We start from the raw sequence: 9982 nt of genomic DNA, 5'->3' as shown, positions 1-9982 counted from the left end.
GGGGAAGAAAAGAAAAAAGGAGCAGCAGAATAGTGAAAGAGAAGAAAAGGAATAAAGCAAGCCACTGACAACATTTTTTAGGGAAAAAAAGTTTAAAAAAAGATTGCGATGGCCTTTCTTGGGAGAAATGAGAAAGCAACACAATAGCAAGTGTCATTTCAAGTTCATGGCCAATAAATTCAAGAGATTATAGTTTGGAAGAAATAACTTCAGCTACTTGGGTACCTTACAGGGTGTTACATTAATGGCAGTATATGATATTTGCAGTATTAGTATTATTTCCCTAGCTGGAAAGGCTTGCCACATAGGCAGCAGCCATTGAAGAGCAACAAAATACAGAGGGTGTATGAAGAGTGGGAGGAAGATACCAGAGATTTAATGAACTGAAAGTAAAGCATTTGAAAAATAATTACATGAAGAATGTTTATTTTTGCTCTTGTGATTATGCTTGAATAATGAGGACTGTAATATCTGCAAAGGAATTGGGAAGTAAATAACAGCTAGGGATTTGTTTTCTTTAGTTTCAAGAGGGGACATGATTTAAAGTGTAGTATTTGATTTAAATGATATTTCTCTGAATATGAGAAGTAAGGAAAATAAACCGAAACCTGCTTAAGTCAGAGGGACCGGATCCCTTGTTAGTGTGTACACAGATACACTTCCAATTAATTTCAAGGCAGTTGTTTTGATTTATTCCAACTGTGCTGTGCAACAGTCACAGATGCACTGGGCTACCTCGCTTGCATGCAGTTGCCATTTGTGCCTGGTTTTTAGTAAACCATAGTCATGCATCTCAAGTGAGGGAATGAGATTTGCCACATAGCCTTTGGACATGAGGCTGCGTAGCAGGGAGGATAGAGAGGCCAGGCAGTCAGGAGAGGATGCATTTCACCTTTTTCCCTCTCTTCTCTGAGCCAAAGTGTTCCCTCCATCATCACCAAGTGCAGTCAAACTGAAGAGCAGATGTTAAGTAAGGTTTGGACTGCCCAGGGACTGTGCAGTCAGTCTGGAAACTGCTGCGAGATTGGTTTACTTGTATAAAATATGCTGCTCTGATGTACTAGGGTTGTTAAAAACCCAATATTCCCAGAAAAGAGGTTGGTCTTTAAAATCGAATAACTGAAAACAGCAATTCAATTAAAGCTTTAGTACTTCTGGGAAGAGTTTTGTGATGTAGCCAGAAGGACTGAGTTTACTTAATTCTGATAGTTTTCCCCCAAACACTGGCTTGCTGGGACCGATGTGTGCTGAGTGCCCCCGCTGCATCCCATACTAGGTTCCTTCAGGTGCCCTGCTCATGTCCCAGCTATCGTCCTGGAGGCCCTGCCAGCAAGACACCCATCCTGCCAGTCCTTTGGGTGCTGCTAATCGGGTCTGGCCTGCTCTCCTTTTCTTGCCTGTGCCTTGTGTGTTGTGGGTGAAAGTGGTCTCCCCTAACCTTATATCTACACCTACATCTGTGGATTAGATGCCTGGCCCTAAGCAGGCTCTCCTAGGCTGGACATTTTAGCCAAAACTTTATGTCATCCCATAGTAGTCCTCATCAGACAGTTAAGATGAAGCACCCTTTGCAGGTGCCCTTTGAGCTGGTTGGCCCTAAAGAAGGCAGGTTGCTTGTTTTGTGAAAATCTCTATGCTCAGCTGCTGTCTTTCTGCTGCAGAGCAGTTGAGTGGCAAATGTCAAGACACCTCCCTGGCAAATACTCTCAACTCTTCTCTGTATGGCTTTAAGTAGTTGCAAACTGACGATAAGGTATGTATGAAGTGGGTCTGCTGGAGGCTTAAATGCTGTATTTAGTGTTCACCAAGCACAAAGTAAATTTTTTCCCTCAGAAATAAATCTATGGTATTTATCTCTTTCATTTCTAAGGAGGAGGATGCTTCTCCTAGGGAACTGTAAAGGCTGAAATAGGTTATTTTAGAACTAAAATATTTTCATCTTCAGTCTATTCCTAGGTGCCTCTCAAATACAAAAGGCAGAAAAATGTGACTTGCAGGCTGTTAAAAAATGCCACCTCTAAAACCTCTTGATCTGTTTCATACCCAAAGGCTCTTCTGTCATTTGGCTGCAGTATCCAGTGCTGCTTTAAAAATGAACCTTAGAATGATTTTTTTTTTTTTTCCCCCTTAAATTACAACCTCTTCTCCAGCAGACCAGGAAAGCTTTTAACCACTGCCAGTGAGGCTGGAGGCAAAATCAATAACTACAATTTTCTCGCAACGTGCGCCTTCCTGAACTTTGCTTTCTAGTAAATCAGAAGCTTTCATCCATGTTTCTATGCCAATTCAGGATCATGACATATTCCCTCTTATGCAAGAAAATGCATTTGATCATACTGTGGATTAGTGAAAAATAACGAGCTTTACTAGTCTTACCCAGCCTTGCCACGGGTTTTTGTGCTTGCAGTTGTGTTAGACTGGAGTGAGAGGGTTTTCTGCTTGAATGTACTGGGCATTAAAGCAGTCAAAAAGGTCTGGGTAGAGGTGAATCTGGCTGTCTGGGCACCCACCCCAACACTTGCGTCCTTTGGTCTTTCTCTGTCGATCTTGTTGTGTTAAAGTTGTTTGGCAAAATGCAAAGGGGGAAACTAGATGTAACAGGCTTGATCAACAGAGATTTGAGTGTAGAAATGTTTGTAGCTAGAAGTTATCTAGGACCTAGATCACAATGACTAAAAAAAGGGGGATAAAAGGGATTTTTTTGAGGCTGGAATGTGTAGTTTGCTGGAATTTCTTATGCTGGGTAACAAAGAGAAAGATTAATTGTAATAAAAATACAGCTACAGTACTATGATGAACAATAATATATGAAAATAATATCTAATGAAATTATAGTATTGATAATGAATGTTGAAGGCAGCTTAGCCTGAATAGGCTGAAGGACTCTCTACTGCCTTCCTCAGTTCCTCAGGGTGGTATTCCTGGATTCTGCAATCCTCCTTCTGTCAACCCTGTTAAGATGGCCTAGAACAGACAAAACTGCTTTGCTTTAGCAGCAAAGACTGCTGAACATCTCTGTGTTTCTGTGAAAGACACATAGCAGGGCCAGTGAGTGTTAATCAGGTCCAATTTAACTTCAGTCCGGTCTGGCAGATCACATAGTCCTGAGTGCATGTTGGCACAGAGCCCTTGAAATAAGGGCCATATGTCTCCGTCTCCTGCAGAGTGTCCTCAATCTCTCTTCACCAAAGAAATGCCATTGTCATACTCTTTCCACTGATCTTCTCTGCAACAAAAAGCCTTGAACGTTGCTGGGGGGAGCAGTCTGTTTGGCAGTGTGGAAATAATATAGTCCATTCTGTGGTCTTGCATTTCGTCTCCTTTTAGAAAATCACTACCTTTAATATTTTTTCTATACATTTAAAAACATTTTAATTATATTCAATTATTTTTAAAATATCTTCCTGACTTATAAGCATATGAAGAGTATTTACTTACTAGATGTGTAAAGCCCTTTCATGGTTTTCCTTTATGGTACCTTCCAAAATATTGGGAGTATTTGGAGTTGATATTTTTCACTTACCCACCCCAGCAGAAGACACACCAGTTCCGCTTGATATCTAGTTGCAGAGGAGCAGGGAAAGAATGACGTAAGTATTTATCTACTGAATAGATGTAGTATCCTCTGCTTGACACAGGCTGACCTTGATTTCTAAAATTGTTTTAAAGAGACCTATTTATCTGTTGTTCCTATCAGTGTGTTGAGTACTTCTTTGTAATGGTAGCACTGGGGAGATGGGACTCTTGGTTTCCATCAGTGAACAGTTCACAACTCTTAGTGGATACATGAAATGGTAAATGGACTCTAAAAAAGCCATTTATGTCCTTTAATTCTCTGATTCCACATTAAACTCCATCTAGATGAAGCAGGCCCTAATGTCCCAGAAGGCAGGAGCACCGCGATATTGGTCAGACAGAACAGAGTGCGTGACACGTAATAAACGGGTACTCAGGAATGGAAAGGTCAGAAAATGTCTTGCACTTGTGACTATTGGCTGCTAAAATACCTTTTAAATTTCAACCTCTGCCTAGGTAAAATATATCTTTTTCCGTCAGCAGAACTGAAAGCCCTTTGCCAGAATGGAAAGTGCCAGGTCTGTGCCAAAATTCATAACTCTGGTGCCGTGGCTCCCTCAGGGCAGAGTTTGGGGGTTCCCCATCCTATGGGGAACCCTATAGCTCCTCACACTTCCCATGAATTGCAGATGGAGACTCCAAATTCCTGGAGCTACGTCAAAGGTATATGGCCCAGGAATGCTTCTCTCTGCTTCTCTGCCCTGGTTTGTGGTGATGTGGATGTAGATGGTGTTTTAACGGATGGATGCTGGCAAAAAAATGCGTTTGCAAAAGTAATGTATCCATTGCACTAAGCCATTCTTCCTTCCCAGTAATGCCTGGCACAGAGCAGGTAATGAGCAGGTTGTGCCCTCAGCGGGAACATGTGCGCAGTCAAGCATTTGCTTAGTCCAGGCTCTGATCTTGCATTGATACGAACCAGTTCAGTCCAGAAGCTAAATAATTGGGTTGGTGTGGTGCTGTGCCCCCCAAGCAAATGTGTTTTACCTCTCAGCAGCACAGCAGTACTGCAGTTGTACAGCTCGCCAGCCAGGGCTGCTCATGCCTATCTGTTTCAGAAGTGTGAGCAGAGAAAATGCACATCTTTCCACCCTTCTCGGACTGCACATATCCTTTCTGCTAACATGGGTCCGTGGTCACAGGCAGGCTTAGAAGCACAAAGTAGCAAAGTGCATTTACCTGTCTGTCCCTGAGGGTGTTAAAAAAAAAAAACCAACAAAACAGGGACTACAAGACAGTCCTTCAGAATTGCTTGGCTTTGTTTCCAGTCATCTTTGAAATGCCTTTGCCAATGCCTAGGCATCTGTGTATGGCTCTAGTGTAAATCCTTCCTATTACTTTTTTTTTCCAAAGCATGTAGGTTCCTCAGGCACTTAATGCCATTGATTAAAAAAAAAAAAAAAAGCCATTTAAAAGCCCCAGAACACGTTGATAGTCAGTAGGATTCAGGGTGTGCTGCTGTTTTTGACAAGGAGATTTGAGCATCTTAATCATCAAGGGTATGTACAAACAGGTTCCCACTGAAGGGTGCCCTAAATATCCTGGCAGAGCTGGACCGAGACACTGAACAGCAGACTCTGCCTAATATGAAACATGCCTAGTTTTTTCATGAAAAATCAAGAACACAAGTAAGCACAACATTAAAACAGCCACACAAATCAGGGAGTGTTGTATCTCGCCCCCTTACCCTGACCGTACCTTCCCTGCTGGGTAGGTGCAGGGAATCCATGCACCAGACGAATCCATCATTAGCCACTAAGGGAGTCAGTTATCTGCAAAGAATCTGTCAGAACTGGCTGAAAATTTTCTGTGCCCTGAGCCTTCTCTCTGGCCCTTACAGCTGGCACTGGTCTTCAGCAGACACCAGCATTCTGAGACTAGAAGGGATGCTAATGTTGTAGTGAGGTTATTTTTGCACACCCATGCAATGTATGGGCGGTTGGGTTGCAGTCTGCATGGATACACTGACACCTGAGTGTCCTCAGGTCTGCAGTGATACGATGCTGCAGAGAGGAGTTAACCAGATTCAGGTTATTTCCGTTTTAAAGTTTTACTTTCCTCCCCCCCAGTATTTAATTTTGTTTCTATTCTACTCTGTTTTTTGTTTTAGCTTTGGTTCACACAGCCATGCTAAATAAGCATGCGAGTGATAGGGGGTCTCGCTGGGCAGTGGCAAGGCTTGAGTCACATTAGTTATTGAATAAAGCACACAAAGAGCGAGATCTCCTCTTCCACTGCGTGTGCAGTATTAATTCATGTCTTGTGGCCCCAGGAAATCAAACAGACTGGTGTCAGGAGCCAAAGTTGTCCAGGATCAAGGGTGTCTTAGACAAAATCTTGCAACAAGTAAGATTGGAATAAATCCAAGTCCCAAGCCTGGGCCTGCCTTTGCAGGGGGGAATTTCTCTGTACTTCAGCTGCTGTATACAGAAAGTGTTTGTGTGAGGGAGGCAACAACTTCTTATCCCATCCTGAGCTGGGGCAGGGGGGAAAGAGAGGAATATAAGTAGCTTTTGCATCCAGAGTAGTAGAAAAAGTCTGTGTTACGCTTGCAAATTGTGTTTCTCAGAGGATCACTGAAAGGTAATAAATCATTCACAGACTTATTAGAGCAGCTGCCTGCAGCACGCTATCTCTGTCGATGGGCTAATCTTTATAAAACCAGCTTTTTGAAAAGTGGGAATTATTCCTAGCTAACATAATACTTGGTTTCAAAACTGTCACATCATAGCACATATCTGGGTTTTTTTAACCAGTCTTTTAAATAAGTCCTTTCTGTTCCATTTCAAATGGATGTTTTTCATTAAATGCTTTCGTCACTTTTTTTTTTTAAACACAAATCAAAAGACAGATATCTGTTTCTTTGGAGACCATATATTCTTAGATTCATATTCAACAAAGTACTTTTGCTCATTTTTAATAGAGTAGGCCGAAACATTTTTCTTGTTTTATGATGTTTTTAATTGAAGTGAAAAGTCAGTGCCGAGCATTTTCATAAAATGAAGATTAAAAAAAAATCTGACTAGGTTTGAAACATTTTGCTTTAATTTTGCTCTTTCTCATTTCTAATGTTTACTTTCCTCTAAAAAAAAGAGTGACTTCAAAGTAGAAGGGAAACAGAGTTTATCAGAAATATGAAGAGAAACTGTTTCTACAGCTTCATAGCTTAAAGCTTAAATGAGAAACGCCTCACAACTGACTTTCGCTGTGATTAATTTTGTTAAAAATAAATCAACATCTTCCAATAAAAACTATCTATTAAAAAGATTCTGACCAGCAGAAGTACCACAGCTTGTGCCTGTGCATGGTCCCCTTGTTTTCCAAGGGGCCTCTGCAAAACTTTCTGCTTTCCTTTCCAAGGGGACTCATCCCATGCATGTGTCAGATGCAGTTTTCTATGGGTAGGAAAAGCTGGGCGTACCCTAAATGGCAAAACATGGCATCTGTTCATTGCCATCTGATTTAAAAGACTATTCAGCCCTGATGTGCTGGTGGGATTTTTCACGGGCTGTGGTGTCTACCCACATAGCAGCATGTGCCCTATGCTGGAAGAGCCAGTGTAGCCCTCTGCGAGTGTGGCGTGAAGAGGCACGTAGCAACGTTAAATTAACTGAAGGGAGAAGAGCACTTATCTTTACTTGGATGTCATTTGAAATTTCTGTTGTGTTGCACAAACATGAATTATTCTTTGCGTTTACTGAAAAGATAAAAACTACCGCTATTACAGAGCCAACACCATGTAAGAGCCACGATGCAGTCATTACTGCTGCTCTCTCTCTTCTAGATAGAGGACTTCTTCCTATTAAGCTGCAGCAATCCCCATTAATGTGAAACTTCATCTTGCATCAGAAAAATGGGATTTTTCAAAAACGTTCTGCATCTGTCTAAACCGCTGCTGTTGAAGTTCTGCCAATGCCTTGTGCTTCAGAAAATTAACTGGAGTGTTTTATACTTTGGACATCTTGGCTGGATGTGAAATGGGAAAGGAAAACAAGAAGCAATGAGCTGCATTGCCAACCCAAATGACTTCAGCAAAAATCTTTAGTATATTTGTCAGAGCACTGTCTCTTAGAAATCTGTGACAGAGACTCATTTTTTATTTACACAGGACAGAAGAAACTTTAAGCTCCCAAACCTTATGGCTTTGGGGAAAATGTAATTATTATTTTTACAATAGTTCGTTATACAATTTTTTAAATCTGTCATTCTTACGGCTTCTGCGAGGAGTTGCCCTCTTGACTCCTCAGGGCTGGTAATTACTGTGTCTGGAGAGAAGGGATCTAGAAGTCAGGTAAGCTCATCCCTGAAATGAGGTGGAGTGCTGTGGGGAGAAGACTGAGAAGCAAAATTAGGAAAATTGAAAATGGATGGAGTTTAGTTAAGTGGAGACTTTGCATGCTGAAAATCTAGCTATATTAAAAAAAAAAAAAAGTACAATAAATGTAACAACTGTATGATGGCTCTTGACAAAGGCTGGCTTTTTAATGGTAGTCTAGACTTTAAAAGATTTGGTTTTTTACTTCAAATGAGTGTGAACAGAAATCGCCTCCACTGCCACACATACAAGGAAATTCAGGCCTCACTGAATAAGGGAGAGTGCAAGACTGTTTTGTAGCAAAGCTATGAAATCAAGAGTTGGAAGTGCTTCTGTGTATTATCTGTCTATTTAATTAAGATTCACTGTTATGGAACATGAGTAAACCTATCTGCTAGATGTGCGGAAAGTAAACCAGGTTACAAACATTTTTTGAGGCTGTTTAGACACAGCTCATGTTGGTGACTGTCCTATTCCAAGTTAGAAAAGTAGGAAAGGATCAACATTTAACTAAACAAGAGGTTAATAGTCCTAATACTGGTTATGTTTCTTGTCTCTAGAAAGTAATGAATGTCTGGTAGTTTTACCTCTAAAATTAAAGGTTCTATATATGGGTGGACATAAAGGCTTGTATTTGTGCAAGTGGAGGCTTATTTAAGAATAGGCTAAATATATGGCTCTTCCTTATATTCCAGCTATCCACAGAACCAAGAGGGCTAGTTTTTTTGTGTAATGAGGGGATGAGTCTCACTCCCGTTTGAGTGGATGTGCCAGACACTCTGCCACAAGTAGTGAATGCTGACCTGTGCATGCAGCTTACAGACCACTAACCACAAAGAGCTAAGTATTCTCTAGAGCCATCTCTCTGCTGACAGCTTATATTCAACACTTAAAAGAGACTAAATCATGGAGCTGTATTTATGGAGAAGAAACACAGCCTCATCTTCTGAAGCTATTTCATCGGGTAATTCTTTGCTTTTCTCTCTTCAGAAGTTTGTTGCAGATGCTGTGTTTCTGGTTTTGTGCTTTGACATCCTGAGAGTTAATACACATCTTAAAGCGACCCTATTTTTCTCTCTCTGTCTTTCTGGCAGTCTCAGATAACAAACGCATGGAGTATCAATCTGTGCCATATCACCATGCTTCTATTGCTGAAAGCTCATTTTTTATTTGATTTCTGGTTTCTCTGGTTACCGTCTAGTGGAGAAAAACACAGCAGGAGCATGAATAACATACAATGATGTTAGAAAAGCTATTAATAGTGACTATACAATTTGGGTTTTGTGCCTTGGAAGTACCCAAAGTATTAGTTTCCTCAAATGCCCAAACCAAATTTAGATTTCCACCCACCCCACTTTTCTGTTGTGTCTTAATGTTTGTCATCATCTTCCTCCTATGCTCTGGAAGAGGCCCACAGCTGCCTATACCTTTCCTCATCTTCACATCGAGTACCACATCCCGCTGCTGTGTCTCCACCTATAAAATGGGGAGAATGACCCCACCATGTAAAGTCATAGGAGAAAAACCAACATGTGTGAGCTGAGCTGAGTTACGTTAAGATGATGATGGATGATGCTCAGAAACGAAGAAAAAGTAACAGCGGGCGGGGGGGGGGAAGGAAATAATTGCAGGGTGCCTTGCAGTAGGAGGCTTTTTTAGAGTGCCATGAAATGAGTGGAGGACTTCCATGTGGTCTGCCTTTATTAATCTTGTGGGCTGGGCAGTGCTGAGGAAAAGTGGTTGCCTGATAGATATTTGCCATGACATCAGTGGGGTAAGGTTAAGAGCAATTAAGCTCTTTTTAAGAAGGCAAATATGAGAAATATAGAAATAAAAATTGCTAGAAATAGAGCTTGTTTGTTCCAGATAAGGGAGAACTGTACAGTGATTAATCTGTTTTATCTGAATTCGGCAAACTGATAGAAATGCAAGTTAATAAGCTTAAGTCATGTTGTGGTTTCATCCGGTGATTTCATTGTGTATAAACTTCTTTCATGCCAGGCAGGAATAAAAAATGAAGCTACATTTAGCATCCTTTTAGGTGGACCTGCTGTAATTTACTGAAACTTTTTAGTGCCTCAGATATTCATT

The sequence above is a fragment of the Nipponia nippon genome, unplaced genomic scaffold, assembly GCF_047370975.1.
Source record: "Nipponia nippon isolate SJK-2023a ecotype South Korea unplaced genomic scaffold, ASM4737097v1 scaffold_4, whole genome shotgun sequence".
In the NCBI taxonomy this organism is placed as follows: Eukaryota; Metazoa; Chordata; class Aves; order Pelecaniformes; family Threskiornithidae; genus Nipponia; species Nipponia nippon.
Note: the sequence above shows the minus strand (reverse complement) of the source record.